Here is a 21,639-nt window from a genome sequence, read left to right on the forward strand (position 1 = left end):
AGAGAAATCAAAAGTAGATGGAGAGGCAGGCAGAGAGAGAGAGAGGGGGAAGCAGGCTCCCTGCTGAGCAGAGAGCCCGATGCGGGACTCGATCCCAGGACCCTGAGATCATGACCTGAGCCAAAGGCAGTGGCTTAACCCACTAAGCCACCCAGGCGCCCCAGAAAATGTAAAGAATCTTTAAGGGTTCATTCTTTTAGCCATTTCCTACTTAAATTCCTCTCAGCAGCCTGTCCAAACGCAGAGACCCACAAAGATAAGACTTGACTGGGGGAACCCCTGAAGCAGGGACATTCCCTACAGTGGAAACATCCCTGGATGAAACAGGGAAATGGCCAGCCCCAGGAGATGGAGATTCTCAGGATCCCCGGGGCAGGAAATAGGGAGCAAAGTCCCAGAAGGAGGGACAGAAGGTTTGGAGGAAGGGCTCCAACCAAGGCCACTCACTTTGGAGGGCTGACCACTGTGTGCTCCCTTCCGGTCTGTGTGTGTACACGGAAGACACGCACAGAACAGGGTGCTTCAGAGGGCACCTTGACTTTCCCTTTTTTTCTCCAGCTAGCTCTTTCAAAACAGCCCGAGTGATTTATAATCTTAACCACAAACTCAGAAAATGTACCTGGAGGCCCCATAACATACAGGACTTGAATGTCCACTAGGTTCATATTAACAATCTTTTAGGGGGCACCTGTGTGGCTCAGTTGGTTAAGCATCTGCCTTTGGCTCAGGTTATGACAGGGTCCTGGGATCGAGCCCCGTATTGGGCTCCCTGCTTCTCCCTCTCCCCTCTGCCCCTTTGCCTTGCTGTGTGCATGTGTGCTCTCTCTCAAAGTCTTCCCTAAGTCTTAGGAAAAAAAAAAAAAAAAGAAAATATTAACACCCACACAGAGTGTCCCATGGTGTAAACAATGTTCAGGCAAAAAAGTAGATTATCTTCTTTAGAGCACATATATGAGAAGTGATGGTTTCTTTTGCAATATCAAGAATAATGGTATTAGCATCCACGCTTTTATGGAACAGGGAGACATTTTTATTACTACTCTTCATAGGTTGATAGCTGAGGACTTATGAATCCTCTCATACAAACTTGGTTCTCAATAGATCTTGTCTTTTTTCCCTCGTACAACCTCAATGCATTCAAAAAGGTGAGAAAAGGGGGCGCCTGGGTGGCTCAGTGGGTTGGGCCGCTGCCTTCGGCTCAGGTCATGATCTCAGGGTCCTGGGATCGAGTCCCACATCGGGCTCTCTGCTCGGCAGGGAGCCTGCTTCCCTCTCTCTCTCTCTCTGCCTGCCTCTCCATCTACTTGTGATTTCTCTCTGTCAAATGAATAAATAAAATAAAATAAAATAAAAAAAGGTGAGAAAAGTGAGATTTTAAAAGGAGTACAACTTTGGTTCTTGACAGAGGAACACAGGATAGGTGCAGGGTTGGCTGGGTGGTTTCAAGACCTAAAAGAAACACCCCAAGGGCTCCGTTGAGTAAACATGTTAATGAGAGAACCGGGAAAGTAGATAATCTCCCAGATGCATGATCTACTTTTAATTCAAGGGGAAACTGCTTGTTTTTCAATGTCAAGTTTTCCGGGACACATATAAATGTGATGACAACTTTAAGAAACTTCTAAATCAAAATTTGTAATGGAAAAAAGAAGTCCCGAAGCTGTCAATTCCGAGAATAGTGGCTTTCCTTGTTCTGACTGTGGTAGTGTTCATGAACACACAGTGCCATCCCATGTGGATAGAGACAGAAAACAATTACTGTTCTCTTCCCCAAAGGAGAGCCCAACTTCCCTTTCTTCTTTCGTCTGGTTTTGATACGGTACTATTCTGAGTCCGAGCTGCTGTAGCTTGTGCTGAGAAGTTAATTAGCAGAGGCTCGTGAATCCCTTCGTTAAGTTGATGCAAGAGAAAATTCTATGTCACAGGCAATAACAATAAAATGAACCATAGCTGGAACTGGGTTTTTGGAAATTTCAAAACAAATACACGCATCATTGTTGGCAGAGTTGAATTTAACCTCAGACTGCAGTGACGATCAACAAAATGGGGTCAGTGGGAGTAATCGTGACCATGTCAGCGGGGGGGAGGTGTCTCTGTCCAGACCCTGTGACTGTGGCGTTTCTGCAGAGTACATTTGTTCTTATCACAGAGTCACAGGACTCAGCTGTTAAGAAACTTATGTAAGGCCTCAGAGATAGGGCAAGAGTTTGACCACCATTACCATTTGTCTCTCTCCAGATCAATGTCCTTTTATTTTATTTTTGATTTTCTTTAAATATTTTATATATTTTTCAAAGTCATCTCTACACCCAACATGGGGCTCAAACTCACTATCCCGAGATCAAGAGTTAGATGCTCCACTGATTGAGCCAGCCAGTGCTGGGCCAAGAGCAATGTTTCATCTTTTTTTTTTTTTAAAGATTTTATTTATTTATCTGACAGAAAGAGATCACAAGTAGGCAGAGAGGCAGGCAGAGAGAGAGGGGGAGGCAGGCTCCCCGCTGAGCAGAGAGCCGATGCGGGACTCACTCCCAGGACCCCGGGACCATGACCTTAGCCAAAGGCAGAGGCTTTAACCCGCTGAGCCACCCATGCGCCCCACCTTCGGTCTTTTGGAACACACCTTTTTAAACACACGCTATTGTCTTTTCACTAATACACCAAGTTGTCTGACTATACAGTAGAAAGATCTCAAAAGGGGCGCCTGGGTGGCTCAGTGGGTTAAGCCGCTGCCTTCGGCTCAGGTCATGATCTCAGAGTCCTGGGATCGAGTCCCGCGTCGGGCTCTCTGCTCAGCAGGGAGCCTGCTTCCCTCTCTCTCTCTCTCTGCCTGCCTCTCCATCTACTTGTGATTTCGCTCTGTCAAATAAATAAATAAAATCTTAAAAAAAAAAAAAAAAAAAAAAGAAAGATCTCAAAAGTCTGCATAGAGAAAAGATAGAGCATCGATAAAAGAATGACAGGTTGAAAACAGACTTACCACCAACAACGCTGAGAGCCAGGAGGCCAAGTAAAAGCATCTTCAGAGTTTCATGATTGTGTAATTAACTCACTACGGACATACAAAAATTTAGGGTTCACCAGCAATAGATCCCAAATAAAGGAGGTCCAAGAGAATGTGCTCCAAGAAGAGGGAAAACAATCCCCTAAGAAAAGTTCTGACATGGGAGAAGGAATGACAGGCAAATAAATCAACAAACGTGCAATGTGGGTAGACCTAGTCCAGCATCAACTCTACACAATTGTAATGACACCATCTATTTTGAGGGACTAAAAAAACGAATTAAAGCTAAGATGCTTTTAGGTGGCTACTGTAATTGGCCAGTCCGGTGGAAGAGGGAAGAAGATGGCCAGAAGTGTGCACAAGTCACTGAAGCAAATGGATTAGTTGTTAAATTATCTGCTCGGCTCCAAACCGCCCTTCTCTATTTGGCATTTCTGTGTGGCCGGCAAGGTCCCTGTTAGGTTCCGCCAACAGGGGGCACTAAAGAGACCAACTGCAAAGCTAGAGAAGGAAGAAGGGATTTGCGCCTCCCTGTTTGCTTCCTGTGCAGTGAACAGTATGGCAGCAAAGCCTGGTCACCATGCTGGAATCCAGTTGCTTTTTCCAAAACTCGCAAAGCAACTTCACCGAGCCTTCACACGACTCCTCTGAGACACTCGCGCAGCCAGCTGTGGCTCCTCAGAGCCTGCGTATGTCCCAGGCGTAGAAGCACAGAAGAGGGGACCCTTCCTCTAACTTTCTACTTGGTCATTCCAGCCTCTTCCATTTGATCCCGCAGCCCTGAACCTGGCAGCTGCTTCCTGGGGTTGCCAGCCCCCTGAATACTTTATAGAGTTCTCTTTTTACCTTTTCTGTTCCTTAGTTAACAACTGAGTTCTTTATAGTAAATCCTCTCCATTCAAATACCCATGTTGTCTGTCTCCTGACTGCTCCAATGCGGCTTTAGAAATTAATACATTTCTAAGAATTTCTAAAAGTTGGTGTCATACAGACTATGTTGGAAATGTAAAAAACACACATCTTAAGTAAAAGCACTTGAGTAAACCATGCGAGAATTATTTTATAATATTGGAGGGAAAGAGATTTTCTAATTGTAATATAAAGTTAAAAGCCACAAAAGAAAAAAAATGAAAATTTGACTAAATTAAAACATTTCCGAATGGGAAAAAAAGTAAGTAAAATCAAAAGACAAATTCAAACTGGGGGAAATATGCATAATTCATATTATAATCAATGCCTAATATATAAAGAGCTTCTACAGATAAACAAGAGACTAACAATCAAAAAAACCTTGGCAAAAGAAATGACCAAACTATACATTTAAAAAAGAAGAAATACAAGTAACTTTTTAAAAATGAAACTTTTATTGAGGAATAATTTTAGATTTACAGAAAGTTGCAAAGATCATACAAAGTTGCCCTACATGCTTTTCCCAGTTTCCCTAATGTTAACACTCACATAACTTGTGTTATATTAATCAAAACCATGATAATAACAATAGTACATTACTATTAACTAAACTACAGGCTCTGTTCAGATTTTACCAGTTTTTCCACTAATGTCCTTTTTCTGTTCCAGGGTCCAAATCCAGGCCCCCACATTACATTTACATACCTCCTAGGCCATCTTTCCTTGTTTATCATAACCTCGACAGTTTGGAAGAGTCATGGTCAGGTATTTTGTAGAATGTCCTGAGTCTGAGATCATCTCACGTTTTGTTTGTTTGTTTGTTTGTTTGTTTCAGGATTCCACTGGAGTTACGAGTTTGGGGGAAGAGTACCGCAGAAGTGAGTGCCCTTCTCCTCCTGTCAGATCAGAGAGTGCACCAGAGCCAAGCGACATCATGCACAATAGAAGCCTGGATCATTGGTTAAGGTGGTGTTGGCCAGGTTCCTCCAGACAGACTTCTATTTTCTCTTTCCATTCTCTATTCATAGGAAGCCATTCCCTAAGTCCAAGAGAAAGGGAATTAAACTTAACCTTTTGAAGAGGAGAGTGCCTACATAATGACTCAGAATTCCTTTATGAGAAAAATTTGTCTGTTTCCCCCTATTTATTTATTTATACAATCATTTATTTGTCAATGTGGGCACATGTATATTTAATTTATATTCTTGCCTATAGTGTGGTACTACATTATTTATTTTGCTGTTCGAATTGTTCCAGTTTGGGGCATTGGGAGCTTTTCCAGTTGGCTCCTACCACCCTTTAATGTACCACGGTGGTGGCTGGGTTGTTTTCATTTACTAGCACTTCCTTACTTCTTACACTACAAGATGCTCCAGGTCTATCTTGCATTTTCCCTGCCCCAGGGAATCAGCCATCTCTCCAAGAAGTCTTGGTTCCTTTTATGAGAAGAATGGCATTTAGAAACCGAGATCTACTTGAATGGCTTTAAAATATATGACAGATGCTCTACTTCATAATAAGGGAAATGCAAATTAAAGCTAAAATGATACCATCATCATTAGTAGAGCAACAGAGGACCAAAATTTTATAAGACACTCTGTTGGCAAAGCTGAGGGGTAAACAGAACCTTATACTATGCCTGGAAATGTAAAATGGCAGCATTGGAAGGCGTGGAAGGGATCTGTACAAGGCTTTCAGCAACAGCTATCAAAATCCAAATACACATACACTTGACCTAGCAATTCCACATCTATGAAATGACATATTTCGAAATAAGTGTTTTTTTAACATTTTATTTACTTATTTTTTTGAGAGAGAGCACAAGCAGGGGGAGCAGGAGGCAGAGGGAGAGGGAGAAGCAGGCCCCCCTGAGCAGGGGACCCAATTCGGGACTCGATCCAAGGACCTGAGCTGAAGACAGTCGCTTGAGCCACCCAGGTGCCCTAAAAAAGGTTTTTATGACAACATTGTTTATAAACTTGAAAAACCATAGTCCACAGAAATGTTCTTCAATAGAAAACTTGGTATTTAGATTTGGTACATACATTTGATGGAACACTATGCAGTTATAAAAAAAAATGAAGCAGCCTTTTCCATATGGATGTAAAGGAATAGGATTTGTCTAAGGGGGAAAGGGATATATGCATATTTACATATGCACATAATAACTGTTTATATGCTCATCTATATACATTTTGCCTTGTGCACATAAACAATGGGTGGGAGCACACTCAGTTAATGACCAGTATTCACTGCCTACAAATGGGTTCTTGGTGGATGGGGTAGAAGGATTAGTTTTCTGTGTTGACCCGTTAGGCATTTTGGATTTTGAAGCCTTTAAATGTATCCCTCACTGCCACCATCAAACTGTTTTAACCCTATGCCTCTAAATCATTCTTAAGTCAATTAAGAAATGATCTTGGATCCACAATAGCTAAACTATGGAAAGAACCTAGATGTCCATCAACAGATGAATGGATAAAGAAGATGTGGTATATATACACAATGGAATACTATGCAGCCATCAAAAGAAATGAAATCTTGCCATTTGCGACAACATGGATGGAACTAGAGCGTATCATGCTTAGCGAAATAAGTCAAGCAGAGAAAGACAACTATCATATGATCTCCCTGATATGAGGAAGTGGTGATGCAACATGGGGGCTTAAGTGGGTAGGAGAAGAATCAATGAAACAAGATGGGATTGGGAGGGAGACAAACCATAAGTGACTCTTAATCTTACAAAACAAACTGAGGGTTGCTGGGGGGAGGGGGTTGGGAGAAGGGGGGGTGGGGTTATGGACATTGGGGAGGGTATGTGCTTTGGTGAGTGCTGTGAAGTGTGTAAACCTGGCGATTCACAGACCTGTACCCCTGGGGATAAAAATACATGTTTATAAAAAAGAATTTAAAAATAAATTAATTAATTAAAAAAAAAAGAAATGATCTTGGAAATTTAAAAATAAATAGAACTGAATGGTAGTGAAAATACTATCAATATATGTAGGATACAGATAAAGCAGTCCGTACAGGGAAATTCATAGCCATATACAGATATATTAGCAAAGAACTAAGGCAGAAAATGGATGAACATTTCAAATGAGGTCACCAAAGAAAAAGATGTCTTGGATGTTTGCTAAATCTGTATAGAAACCACTGTTTTAAAAAATATACAAACAAACAAATCAAATTTTTATTCTATCCCCAAGTAGTTGGAAGAGCTTAAGGAATACAACTAGTACAAACCACTCATTTCCTGGTTGGAGAATTAAAGCCCAGAGATGTTTGGAGACTATCAGTTCTCATGGCGCTGCCTTCTCCTGACCATGTGTTGGATCTCCGAAGTCTCCCTTCCCCTTCTCTGATCGTCCCACTATCCCCCCCACCCCCAGTAGCTTGTGCTCAGCTGTGCCAATCAAGAAGTAACATCAGAATGATGTCCCAGGGAAGGGACTGGGATAATCAACATTTAGAAATACAGTTAACCAGGCGACAAGCTTTGCCAGACTCAAGGAAACTTTGTAGTCCAAGTATGGTGAACTGAAGCAAGCTAGAATGGAGAGGTTTCTGGCAAATGGTGAGGCTGCCCCAGAAGTCCGTTTCCTTGAGGAACAGGGAGTAGAAGCAGGTGACCAAGAATGACCCATCAACAAAAGGGGCACCACAGAAGCCCCAGATCACAGCCAGGGGTCTACCCTTCAGCCTATCCCCTGCCCAGTCAGAGGCACATCTGGCTTCTAGAGACAAAGATCTCTTCTTGAGATCTGGGCACAGAGGGCTCAATCCCTACTTCCTTCTGCAGACTGGGCAGGGGGCCTTCTTCCCCACCTGCCCCCTGGAGCACTGGGAGGGCAGAAGCCAGGAGGCTGGGCTGAGGGAAGGGACAACCTGGCCCGGCAGAAGCAGGCACCTATGGGCTAAGCATCAGTGGTGCTGGTGCCTGGCAGATACCAGCTGGTAGCTAGTTGCCTGGGCTTGAGCACTGGGATGCCCAGGAATATTTTGGAGGAGGATTAGCAGAGCTTACAAGGGAGCTGAGACCCCTAAGAAAAATGGGACAAGAACTCGCCATAGTTGGTTTTTTTTTAAAAGATTTATTTATTTGAGAGAGACAGAGATCATACATGTGAGTGGGGGGGGGGGGCACAGGGAGAGAATCTTCAAGCAGACTCCCAGGGGAGTTGGAAGCCTGACTCAGGGCTCTGTCCCACCACCCATCAGATCATGACTTGAGCCGAAACCAAGAATCAGATACACAGCTCACTGCGGCCCCCCAGGTACCCCTCCCACCACAGGTTTTACCAGACTTGTGACCCCTGCCACCCCTACCTAGGCACCCACAGCTGTGGAGGTTTGGGGTAGGGCCAGCAGCAAATGCTCTGAACTTACAAGGTACAGGGAACAGCTTTTGAGCCGATCTCAACCCGGGTAAACAGCAATTCCAGTCTTGGGAAAACACAGGGCAATTGAGACACACTCGAAGAATAGAGAATAAAACACTTGGTGATTTACGGGACAGACAAGATCGCACATAAACGGTTACTTTAATCCTGAATTTAAAATTTACACTGGTTCTAAAAAGTACACATTTGCAAGTATCTTCACTTTAGGATATTACAGAAACAATTTCCCGAGGACTTAAAGATCCCGATTTTGAATTACAGAAGTTAAAGTGGAAGGAGCCGCTACTTGAAAATTGGAATAAATGTCAGCTGAATGGCATCAACAGCAGAACCATGGTTTTATGGGCAAAACAGATTTCTTAAAGCAGTATCAAAAGGCCCGAGTTGAGTAGTTACTTTGAATATCCTAATTTCAAAGAAATTTGCCTCCTCTTTGCCAAAACACTTTGCATTGTCAGAGCACAAGAGCACAAAGACCCTTCACAACAAGTACATTATTAAGCAAATATTTTCTTTGGTTCGATGCCTGTAGATCTGCCAAGCCAACTGCTGGCGAATTGCCGGGGCAATTCTGGCCGGGGATCGGCCCAGGCACCGCAATTCTGGGGCGGAGCAGGGCTGGAGCAAGGCTCAGGGGGTCTCCTTCCCCAGGTCAGGTTCAAGTGCACATCCACGGACGGCCAACTGGACATCAGGGACTGAGTGGGTACAATTTGCTGGTCAGCCAATCTCCCGCTGCTGCTTTTATGCACAACTGAGACCCCCTACAGCAAAAACAAGGGGCTCCCCTCCAGAAACATCCTGGCTAAAAGACACTGACTCCATGGTGGAAAGAAGTGCTAGGAAACCACTGTCCCCCTCAAGCCAAAACCACACTCTGGACAGCAATCACTCCTGAGAGAAGGGTCGTGACCAAGCGGTGTCTGGTGTAGAAGTGAATTTGGGGGTTTCGAGTCAGTCCCCACAGGAATCCCTTCACCAGCTGCTTGGGGCACAAATTGGCATCTCTGTTTGGAGAAGAGTCTGGGTGCCCCTGATACCTGAAGATGTACATACGCTTAGGTCCCTGCCTGGGTCCGTCCCCTGGAGATGGCCACACACAGCGCACATACACCACACACACACATTCATGTTTGAGTGAAAAGCATCCGGAAGGCCCAGTTCTAGGGGAATGGATGCATAAATCGTGGTATATTCGAACAATGGAATAGTAACCAGTCTGGTAAAATGAATGAACAAAATCTACAAGCTTCAAGCATCATGTTGAATGAGAAAAGCCTATGATGCTGTTTCTCTAAATTTAAAAATGTGCAAGATAATACTATCAACTAGTTACAAGGACATTCGTATGGAATTAAAAGGTGCATTCCTGCCTGAGATGGAGAACACCGATGGAGCAGACAGAATCCCCCTGGGAAAGGGGAGACACAGGTAAGGCACATGGAGGATCCAGGGAAAGTCAGGGCAGGAGGTCATAGGTGGACATTCATTACTCTTGTTACTTCTTTTTGCATGCTTGACATATCTCGTGTTGAGAAAGAAAGAAAGAAAGAAAGAAACAAACAAACAAAACCACCATAGCTGGGGCACCTGGGTGGCTCAGTCGGTTAAGTGTCTGCTTTGAGCTCAGGTCATGATCCTGGGGTCCTGGGATCAAGCCCTGCATCGGGCTTCCTGCTCAGTGGCAAGTCTGTTTCTCCCTCTCCTTTTGTGATCTCTCTCGCTTTCATTCTCTCTCAAATAATTAAAACCAAACTCAAAATGAAGAAAAACCAACAACTGCCAAAATATGGAAATCATCCAAATGTCCCCAAATGGTCCACTGACAGATGAATGGATGCCTACAACATGGTTGTGTTAAAATGTACCAAAGACACGCGAATTCGAAACCCATTGTCATGAAGGAGGAAGTTCACACTCACAGATCTCTGGGAACAGGAGGCAAGGCCATGCGGGGAAGTACAGTGTTGGTCAGGAAGCAGAGAGGCAGGAGCATGGCCCAGTGCCTTTACTGGGATTTTTTGTGGCAAGAAATGGAACAAGAGGGTAAGTCCCCAGGTAAGGTTAAGATTCGATGGTTTGAGTAATTTCGGTGGGCTCTGGGCCATAGCGGTGACCCCTAGTGGGCCGGAACCTGGCCCTGGGATGGTTTAAGTGAGGGGGAATATTGGCGTGGCGTGTGAGTTTGATAAAGAGGATGGTTGGAGCATGAGCTCTGGGTTGCTGGTTTGTGTATGAAAGGTGCAATTATGGGAAAGTCCTTTGCTCCCTCTATGCATTAGCTACCCCTGGGGGAGGCAGTCTCCAGGATCAAGGTCCCGAGTTTCAGAAAGACAGAAAATAAGAAAATATAGTCCATAAGGGGACGATATATACAATGGAAAATGATTCGCCCCTAAAAAGGAAGGAAATTCTGCTGTGTTACAATATAGATAAAGCTTGAAGGCATTATACCAAGTGAAATAATCCTGTCACAGAAGGACAAAGACTGTATGATTCTACTCACATGCGACCCTTACAATCATTAAGTTCAGAGACAGAAAATAGAATGGTAGTTGCCAGGGGCTGGGGGAGGAGAGAATGGAGAGTTAGTGTTTCATGAGACGGTTTCTGCTGGAGATGATGGGGATATGCTAGAGACAGATGGTGATGATGGCTGCACAAATACACGAATGGATTTAATGCCCCTCAATGGTTAAAGTGGTAAATTTCACTTTATGTATGTTTCACCGCACTGAATAGAACCACTACATGTTTAAAGACTCCTTTCATACACATAAGTGTACGTGATTCTTTTGGGTTATGCTCAGCTGACTCTCTTAAACATAACTGGGGTATTTTCTGAGATCACTGAAACTTTCGACACCTGCTAGATAAAACACACTGATAAAACAAAACAGAACAAAACACCCTAGTGATCTGTAGGATTTATTCCTGAGAGGGGGTGATCCATCTGGTCCAGGATCCTGGGAGCAGAGGCTGGGGTTTTTATACGGTTTTCTTATCAGAGAGACTGCTGGACACCAGGTGATGATGGGCTGTCTCTTTTCAAGGTCCGGGAACACACACACACACACACACACACACACAGAAGAGCCCAGCATCAGCTTGAGTCCATTCCACCCACACTGATCAGTGGACATCAGGGCTGGGCTCTGTTCCAGGATCCAAGCCTGCCTGGTTGCTGCCCTCAGAGAACAAAGAAGGCGAAGGTAGATTTGCCAAGTGTTCCAGAAGGGCTGAATGTGTTACGGACTTTATGGGCAGGTATACAGAGCAAGAAGAAAAGAAATACAGTCCTTGCAGGCAGGAGGGCTGGGGAGACCCACAGGGGCAGGCATGTGGAAGGACTCCTGAGATATGAATGCTGCCAGCGGTTAGCAATGGGGACAGGGAGGCCCGCTAACTGGGTCACACGGCATCTGGCAGAAAGGGAGGGTGAACCATTAAATCTGCATGAGGCAGAGAATATCTCCTCCAGGGATACAGCTGGACAAATAGGTGGGTTCTGGGCAGCGGATCCAATCTCTAGCTAAGGCACATGGGCTTTGCTAGGGGAGCCATGGGGACCCAACGAACGAGCTTCAGTGTCAGGAAAGAATGAATCACAGCAGTGCCTTCAGGAGCTCCTTCCACTGCCAGGCAGGGAGGAAAGGGGCTGAGGGCCCACTGGTGGACCAAACCCACAAAATCACACAAATAGATAGAACCTGACAGCTGCGGTCATTGTTCCCAAGGAGAAGTACAAGTTCACAGGCAGGGTATACAGGGGGCTTCCGTGTGGCCATGAAGCTCAGAGACACCTCCCCGAGGAAGCCATGGGAGAGTCAAAGACTTCAATATAAATAGAAATCAACCAAGTGGGGAGGAGAAGCAAGAGATTCCCAGCAGAAGACGCAGCATATGCCAAGGCCCTGTGACAGCACAGAACACAGGGCATCCTGGGAGTCAAAGAAGGGGAGTAGAATGAGGGACAGGGTGGAGAGGGATATGGGGTCCTTAAATTAAAGAGGCACCATCATTTATCTGACCAGTCACCTCCACGTGGGCCCATGGCTTCAGACACCAGCCATGCGCCCAGCCGATGGGATGACTCCCAGGTATGTCTCTAGGGCAGACCCCAAACCCACACCAACAGTCTGCCTGACGTTGCCACTGCTGACGGGCCTCTCCCACCCAGCAAGCCCCCTCCTTGATGCTCGGCCAGTCTTCCTCCATCTCGACGATGGCGGCATCACCCACCTGACTGCAGGCGGCTTAGGTGCTTTCCTTGCTTCCTGCTTTTCCTGTCCTACCAGCAGTGCTGTTGGCGCTCACCCAGATGCCCCCAGATCCTCTTTACTCGTTGTGTGTCTCTCTCTAGACTCTGTGCTCTCCCTTCCCAGGCTGGCACCTGCTACTATTTCCAGCTCCCAGAGCCAGAGCTGCCTGAACTGCATACCCTGAAACTATACCTTTGTTTAGCTTCATCACCCTGATCCTGCTTCCTCACTCTCCTTCCTGCTTCCCACTTCCTGCCTCTCGTGGGGGCACTTCCTTAATGAAGCTTTGCATTTAAGTCCCCATCTTACTGTCAGCATCTGCAAGAACCCCATCTAACCCTTCTCCCCATCTCCATGGCCACCCTCTCATGCAGAGAACCATCAGCTCTCAGGTGAACAAGTGTAACAGCCTCCTAGCTGGCTTCTCTCTTGCCTGCCCTTCCCTTTCCATATTTTCCACCCAAACCCTGCCGCTGCCCGAGGAAAACCATCCTCTCCTCCTAGGTCAGCCAGGAGCATCTGCTTGGGTTGCTCTGGTACCCACAGGGCAGAGCCTGGCCTGTCATGGTCACTGCCCAGCGCCTGGCAAGAATGCTTTCACCCGGCACTGACATGTACTAGCTGTGTGATCTTTGACAAGTTCCTTAACCTCTCTGTGCCTACGGTTGCTTATTTGTAAAATGGGTTTATTAAAAACTTCCTTCAAGAGGTGTTGGAAGAACATAAAGTCCTTAGAACAGGGCCCATTCAATGAATATTGGCTACTCTTCATTCATTTAATTCATCAGACAAAACTGCATTGAGTGTCTGCCATGTGAGAGGCTCTTTTTTAAATGCTAGAGGCACTCCCATGAAGAAACAGTGAAAACCCCTCCCGTGGGGCTGACAGTCTAGCAGGGGAGGCGGGTAATAAGAAATGAGTTTAACAAATAAAGAAGTTACTTAGAATGCTAGAAGGCAATGAGCAGCACAGAAAAAAGACAAAGCAGAGCAGAGCGAGGGAACCAGGGATGGGCAGCAACACAATTTAATTAAGGTGTTCAAGGTCAGCACCACCAAAAAGCTGGCATATGAGCAAAGACTTAGAAATGAGAGAATGAGGCATGCAGATGTCTGGAAAGGGGAGAGGGGAGAGCCAGTACAGAGGTCCTGAGGTAGGAAAGGTGGTGACTGAGGAGTAAAAAGACAGGTAAGAGGTGGTGAATTCGTGGGGAGTGGTAGGAGATACACTCCAGTTCAAGAAGCATGATAAAATGGGGGGGGGTGGCTAGGATAAGTGTCTGACTCTTGGTTTCAGCTCAAGTCATGATCTCAAGGTCATGAGACTGAGCCCCGTGTTAGGCTCAAAGTTCAGTGTGGAGTCTGCTTGAAGACTCTCTCTCTCTCCCTCCGCCCCTCCCTGCTGTGTTCTCTCTCTCTCTCTAAAATAAATAAGTAAATCTTAAAAAAAAAAAAAAAAAAAAGAAAGAAGAAAAAGAAGAAGCCCTAACTATAAAAAAAGAAACATGATACAGTGGAAACAAATATATAATCAACTTTCCCCCTTTTTTTAGATTTTCAAAATTTCCTTAATGGGCTTCTCTAACCGGTTTTTAAAATCACACATTTCAAAACTTGCTAAAGCTTGGAAAAGGAAATCCTTTTACAGTAAAGAAAGCTCTGGGGTTGTGAGGAAGGAAGGAACAAACCTCGCAGCATCTCCAGACTTCCTGCAGGCTTTTAAGAATCTACTATTGGAAAAAAAAAAAAAATGTATCCTTGGGAGCTTGGGCCATTATGGCAGTGTGGTGGGGCCTCCCTACTGGACGGGCTCCTCTTCTCCCTCCCCCATTCACAAGCAGGTCCAGGCACCCCCTAGGGGCCATTTGGGGGCCTCACAATCCACAGGATCTGTCATTAAGGACCTGGTTGGGGGCAGTGAACCCAACTCCACCAGAGCGCTGGCCCCCAGGGGCCATTCTGAGCAGCTGATTCATCCCTTAACCATGGCAAGGCTGGGCTTGGTGGTCACAGTTTGGTGGGGTCAAGTGTTCATTTGAATGAGGTCATTGCATCTTGGGTCTAACTCAAAAGTTGGGAATTTCTTTACATTCTTCTTCTTTGGTTTGTCTTCATAATGATATCATCTGTCGCCAAACGGGAAGCCATCTGGGGGATTCCTTCCCCAAAAATGCTGTGTTTCGCTGGGATTTCAAAATACCTTTGGTAATTAACCAACTCACATTTCCCTTGCTCTGCGTTCTGGACCCCTCCGGCCTGGATCTCCCTCTTCTCATTCTGGTCCCAACCCTTTCCTCTTTGTGAAAAGGCTTTTAGGACCTTGGGCTCCAAGTAAATATTCCATCACCGTTAGTGTTGGCAGGACTCCAGCCACCTCGGGGCCCCAAGCCCCTGGTCCCTCCCTGCCCCTGAGAAGTGACAATGAGGAGGGACAGAGACCTCCCCATGTGGCAGCCCCCAACCTTCCCTTCGCAGCTTTCAGTGGCCACTGGATTCTTCTGCAGCGTTCCCTCACTGCCCGGCACCTGCTCTTCCCTTCCCTGTCAGTGTGCACATGCGTGTTTCGCTGTGGGCGGTCTGCCTACCCCACCCCCGGCCCAGTCAGCAGGTTTGCTCTGGGAGGACAGGACTCTGCCGGTCGCCCTACTGTGTGGCACAGTGTGGATCGTGGGAGGCACCTGCGAGGGATATTTTTATGAACAAATGGTCAAAGGGCGTCTTCTCTCCCAGGGGAACAGTGAGGAAGCAACTATTCCTCCCTTCACCAGCTCCTTCCCAGCCTTTCTTTCTTTCTTTTTATTAAAATTTAATTTAATTTTTTAAAGGATTGTATTTATTTATTTAACATAGAGAGAGCACAAGCAGGAGGAGCGGCAGGCAGAGGGAGAGGGAGACGCAGGCTTCACACTAAGCAGGGAGCCCCATGCAGGGCTCGATCCCATGACCCTGGGATCATGACCCAAGCCCAAGGCAGACCCTTACCCGACTGAGACCCCCTTCCCAGGCGACCCTGGATTTCTTTTTTCTAACTCTAGCTTTTTCAGAACTGCGACTGTCATGAGAAATGAGAGAAAATTGCACTTTGCCATGTTCCGATGTTCAGTGAGAATGAGTCACCTTTCGGAAGGCCACGCAGAGGGGCCACAGCAGCACTTTCGGCATTTGAGTGGAACACTGTGCCCCCTGTGAGACTGAGTGTGAGCAGCCTCACAGGGCTCTGGCGACTTGTGGCAGCTCCATGGCAGACTGGGTACCTGGAAGAGATGGATGGAGCCAGGAAAAGAGCGAGGATACCGGAAAGCCCACTTCCTACTGCCGGAGAAGGGGGTTACAAATCCGGGAAAGGGAGAGAACAGGTGCACCACCCTGTGGGCTCCATGATCATTAGAGAGATGGATGGATGGTTTTCAATATTCATGGACACATACAGAAATGAGTAGAACTAAACGTGTGGGGACGCCTGGCTGGCTCAGTGGGTGAAGCGAATGCCCTGGGTTCAGGTCACGGTCCCAGGGTCCTGGGATTAAAAATGACATCGGGCTCCTTCCTCAGCGCGGAGCCTGCTTTCGCCTCTGTCTGCTGCTCCCCCTGCTTGTGCTTTCTCTCTCTCGAATAAATAAATAAATAAAATCTTATAAAAAAAAAAAAAAAGATTCTCTCTCTCCCTCTCCCTCTGCCCCACTCATGGGTGTGTGCTCTCTCTCAAAAATAAAAATAAAACTCTCATATGAGTCTGAAGTAAAGCCAAGACTGAGGGGGGGGGGGAAATGCTTTATTAAAAAAAAAAAAAGAATGAAATGTGTGTATACAAGCCCTTACTTCTAGCTCCCCCCGACCCACCACCCCCCAGGAAGGCGTGGGAGCAACAGCAACCAGCACACCTCACAGAGGGACCCAGTTTCTCCCCTAAAACAAACCAGGAATTTGGGGGAAAATGGCCAGTTCCAGGTTGTAACATCCTTTGTGCCAGAAAGTAAGGATGCACTCAGAAACTGATGGGGACAAAACTGTAGGACAGAGGAGCCAGCTCTACGGGGCTCCCACTGGCTCTGAGACAATTTGAACACCAAATAAGTAACAACAATAACAGGTTACAGCCCGGTGAATGAAGCAAGAGAAAAATTTACGTATAAATGAGTGGATACGCTGATGAGGGAAAGAAGAAACCTTTTTAAAAAAAAAAAAAAGATTTATTGGGCGCCTGGGTGGCTCAGTGGGTTAAACCTCTGCCTTCGGCTCAGGTCATGATCTTGGGGTCCTGGGATCAAGCCCCGCATCGGGCTCTCTGCTCAGTGGGCAGCCTGCTTCTCCCTCTCTCTGCCTGCCTCTCTGCCTGCTTGTGATCTCTTTCTGTCAAATAAATAAATAAAATCTTTAAAAAAAAGATCTACTTACTTATGTTGGGGGGAGGGGGGAGACAGAGGCCAAGGAAGAGAATCTCAAGCAGACTTGCTACTGAGAACGGGGCACAACACAGGGCTCGATCCCTCCACCTGGAGATCATGATCTGAGCCGAAATGAAGAATTGGATGCTTAACCCAGTGAGTCTCCCAGGCTCCCCAGAGAAGAATGTTTCTTACACTAAATGCCAACTCATAAATGTAGAAGGAGAGGGAATTAGGAAACTTATCATTTGATGACCACCGTGGTTACCAGCCACTTAGCCGAGAAACATACTGGCTACTAAAATAGGTCAGTGGAAGTGGAAGAGGTGGGATATTTATGTAATGTCAAAGTACTTCCCCATAGAACACCTTATCAATTGCAAAGGGAAAAACAATAACTGCAGTGGGGAGCCAGGCAGACATCACCTCAATCAAGTAGTCGAAGTCATGACGTCACAACCCCATGTGGACGGCATGGGACAAATTCAAATCCTGTTCTCTCTGATAGGGTATAATGAGACAGACCCGACATGTTCTGTGGAATTCCTGCCAAAAAGGCATCCTCTGAAGTGAATGAAAAGACCTCCAACACACCCTAGCAAAGGACATTCTAGAAAACAGCTGACCTGTACTTTTCCAAAGTGTTAAGGTCATGAATGTCAGGGAGAGACTGAGAAATGGTCAGAGCTTGCAGGAGACTAGAGACATGACAGCTAAAGACAGCTTGTGACCCTGGATGGGTTCCTATGGCTGTTGATTAGGAGGTAATAATGCATGAGGGTTAATGCCCCGATTTTCATGTTGTGTTGTGGTTATGCAAAAGAATGTCTTTCTGTGTAGGAAACACACACTGAAGTACTTGAGATAATGGGGCATCAGATTGGCAATGTGTTCTCAAATGGTTCAGGGAGGGGGGAAAACCCACAAACTATTTGCAGCTTTCTTACAGTTTTGGATAAGTATGAAATCATCCCAAATTAAAATTATAGGGATGTCTGGCTGGCTCAGTCGGTAGAGCATGTGACTCTTAATCTCAGGGTTGTAAATTCAAGCCCCACGTTGGTTGTAGAAAGTACTCAAAAATAAAATCTTTGGAGTGCCTGGGTGACTCAGTCGGTTGGGCATCTGACTTTTGATCTCAGCTCAGGTCTTGATCTCAGAGTCATGAGTTCAAGCCCCGAGTTGGGCTCCTCTCTGGCCAAGGAGTCTACTTAAAATAAAATAGGGGCACCTGGGTGGCTCAGTCAGTTAAGCGTCTGCCTTAAGCTCTGGTCATGATCTTGGGTCCTAGGATGGAGCCCCGTGTTGGGGGGGGGGGTCCCTGCTCAGTGGCGTGTCTGCTTCTCCCTCTACCTCTCCACCCCCTCATTCATGTACATGAATTCATGTACACTCTTTCTCTCTCTCTCAAATAAATAAATACAATTTTTTAAAAATAAAATCTTTTAAAAAAGAAGAAATGATCGGGACGCCTGGGTTAAGGTTAAGCCACTGCCTTAGGCTCAGGTCATGATCCCAGGGTCCTGAGATCAAGTCCCACATCGGGCTTCTTGCTTGGCAGGGAGGCTGCTTCTCTCTGCCTGCCTCTCTGCCTACTTGTGCTCTCTCTCTCTTTGACAAATAAATAAATAAAATCTTAAAAAAAAAAAAGAAGGAATGATGAGCAAGGAAATTGGGAAGTATATGGGCAAATCTAAATACTATAAAACAATAATAATAATGTCTAATTTTAGCAATTAAAAAATAAAAGCCCAGACAACAACAGCATACAAGTTGGATGAGTTATGATAGGAATGAAAGCATTCCAAGGCCCCTGATTACTAAGAAGCGTGGGAATATTTTTTAAATTTAGACTTTGTTAATTTCAGGATACACATGAAAAAAAATCTAGGGTTACCACAAAAAGAACAAACAAGCAATTAGTAAAAGAAAAAAGCAAAAATTAATCCAAAAGAAAGCAAGCAAAAGGAAGGATGAGAAGAGTAAAATCATGGAAAACCCAAAATAAGACTTACACAATCAACCCAGACAGAAATGAATGCAGACATGCATGGTCCTGTGAATAAATAGAAGGTGAACTTCAAGGCTAAAGCTACTGTTGTTGGGGGCCCCTGGGTGACTCAGTTGGTTAAGTGTCAGACTCTTGATCTCAGCTCAGGTCATGATCTCCGGGTCGTGAGGTCAAGCCCCTCATTGTGCTGGACATGGCACCTGCTTAAGATTCTCTTCTTTTCCCTCTTCCCCTCCTCCCTGTCTAAAAAAATAATAATAAATAAATTAAATGAATAAAAATGGCTCTGGCTGTTGGGCGAAGGCAGGTCTGTAGGGGGTGAGGCATGGACAGGGTACAAGAGGTTGCTCAGTGGCCCTGATCACGTGGATGGTGGCAGAGAGGCGGTGTCCGTGGGCAGCTGATGGACGGTGCCACCATTCTGAAGGGAGGTTCCCAGAGGATCAGATTCAAGTGGAGCCAGGTGGGATCCAGAGTTTGTAACTGTCAGCAAAATCCCCCAGATGATTCTCTCAAACAAGGCCTGTGGGTGCACCCACAAGCCCTCCAGGGGCTAACCTCAGGGAACCCCCGCTGGACTGTCCAGTGCCTCGGCTGAGACTGTGTCGGGCCATTCTTCCCCCCTTGATATCCTGCGGCTCTTGCCAAGACTGTGTTTCAGAGAAGTCTCCCAAAAGGCCGAAGGCGAGTCGATGGCCCCAAACCAGCACAGCCTCGGCCCTGACCCCCTGCTCGCGGCTGATAGCCACGAGTGTCCATAGTAACCACGGCTGACCACAGAAGAGGATGCGGACCTCCCTGGAACCAAGACCACATCAGAGTAAAACCAAGGGGATGTGGGTCCAGCTTGTGTGGGGCGCCCCCAAGTGGTCAATTATGGCAGAGGGGCCTGGGCGTCCCAGAGGGTGTCCCAGAGATCAAGACTGAGGACTCCGGCGAGGGGCCAAAGCAGGACTTTTCCTGTGCATGTGGCCTGGGGAAGTGAGTTTCCAGGCTGTGGGTCGCTCCCCCAGCCACCTCGGCATCCCGGCATGAGCCACGCTAACCACGTGTTGCTTCATCCTTGCTTCCCCTGAGCTCATCTACTCATTGGGCCCACAAGACCCAGAGATGAGCCAGGCTCGTCAAGCCCCTTCCCTTGACAAAAGTGGGTGTGTCTACTTCACTGGGGGTGAAACCATTGGGCGCATGATTTCAGATATATTTTTTTTAAGATTTTATTTATTTATTTGACAGACAGAGATCACAAGTAGGCAGAGAGAGAGGAGGAAGCAGGCTCCCTGCCGAGCAGAGAGCCCGACGCGGGGCTCGATCCCAGGACCCTGGGATCATGACCTGAGCCGAAGGCAGAGGCTTTAACCCACTGAGCCACCCAGGCGCCCCTAAGATAATATTTTTATAGCAACACCAAAACAGAGTTTATGGAGTAACATGAACAATGTCCAAGAATTTTGAAGGTAAAACAGGAGACTTTCAAGAAATTTTATAGTTGGGTGGGTCATTTCCAGCCCCTCCTCTCTATTCCTGCGGACACACGTTACTCTTCTATGTGGAGGATGCTTCAGTGGAAACATCTGGTCAGTATAGCAAGAATTATGGAATCAAAAAAATCTGGGTTCAAGTTTCAGCTCAGCCTGTCATCAGAGATGGAACAGTCATGACGAGTTGCTTCATCTGAGCCGATTTCCGTATCTATAAAACGGAGACTGCTTCCCACAAGATAAAGGAATCTTGGACACATCCCTAACCCTCTAGGAATCTCAGATTACAGTCGATTCTCAGCATTTGAGCCAATATGTTCTACAAAGTCGCCTTGAACACTGGACTATCACTCTTAGGGGAAGTATAGGGTTGGGGTCCCGCCAGCCTCTAGTCCCAGCATTTTGTCCACACATCAGTTTTATGTGTGCTTCTGTTAAAAAAACACCTGATTTCACATATATTGTTGCTTTGTTAATATTGCTCTCACAGCGAACAGCTCATGACCGAGGCTTATTGAACGCAAATATTTTCTCCGTAAGGGACAGCCTTCTCATGCCTAGGAATGCTAGAGCACCTCAGCCTTACCAACCGAGACCATTTAACAATTAAATCACCAAGTAAAAGCACAAAAATGCAAAAACAAATAAACAAACAAAAAACGACAGTGACACCAAATAGACTTGAAGAGGACCCTTGTTTACAGTACAAGAGTGGAAAGAGATTAGAAGCTTCTTTGCAGCTGTTGGCTATCGGGTGGAGGTTGCCCGGGCTGGGAGCTGCTCACAGGGCTCACTTAGAAGCAGGCCTGCCCCAGGCTCAACCCAGCCCCACCAAAGCCGCACTGGAACACTGAAAACTTGATTTTTCTTTTCTCTGAAAGGAAGTTTCTACACGTGGATGATCTTCGATCCCGGGTCTTCACTGTTTGATTTTCTCTCTAACAAGAAAAGCAATAAAAGAGACCAAAGCTCACCTCCAGGGCCTGCGTTATCCACCTTCAAGAGAGAGACCAGTTGCGGGGCAGGGGGGTAGGGGGCCTGGGTGGCTCAGTTGATTAGTGTCTCCCTTTGGCTCAGGTCATGGCCCCGGGGCCTGGGATTCAGCACACATTGAGCTTCCTGCTCAGCAGGGAGTCAGCTTCTCCTTCTTCCCATCCCCCTGCTTGTGCTCTCTCTCTGCCTCT

General features: G+C 46.3%; 1 long non-coding RNA gene across 1 annotated transcript in view; it reads right to left on the bottom strand.

Moving 5' to 3' along the window:
- Positions 1 to 4,378: 4,378 nt before the first annotated feature.
- Positions 4,379 to 21,639, bottom strand: part of LOC132006010 (uncharacterized) — a 73,464-nt gene continuing 56,203 nt past the window's right edge. Inside the window, exon 4 of the long non-coding RNA XR_009400980.1 lies at positions 4,379 to 4,952. This is a non-coding gene — a long non-coding RNA (uncharacterized LOC132006010). The remainder of the gene's footprint in view (positions 4,953 to 21,639) is intronic.

This window comes from Mustela nigripes, chromosome 1 (genome assembly GCF_022355385.1).
Source record: "Mustela nigripes isolate SB6536 chromosome 1, MUSNIG.SB6536, whole genome shotgun sequence".
NCBI classification, from domain to species: Eukaryota; Metazoa; Chordata; class Mammalia; order Carnivora; family Mustelidae; genus Mustela; species Mustela nigripes.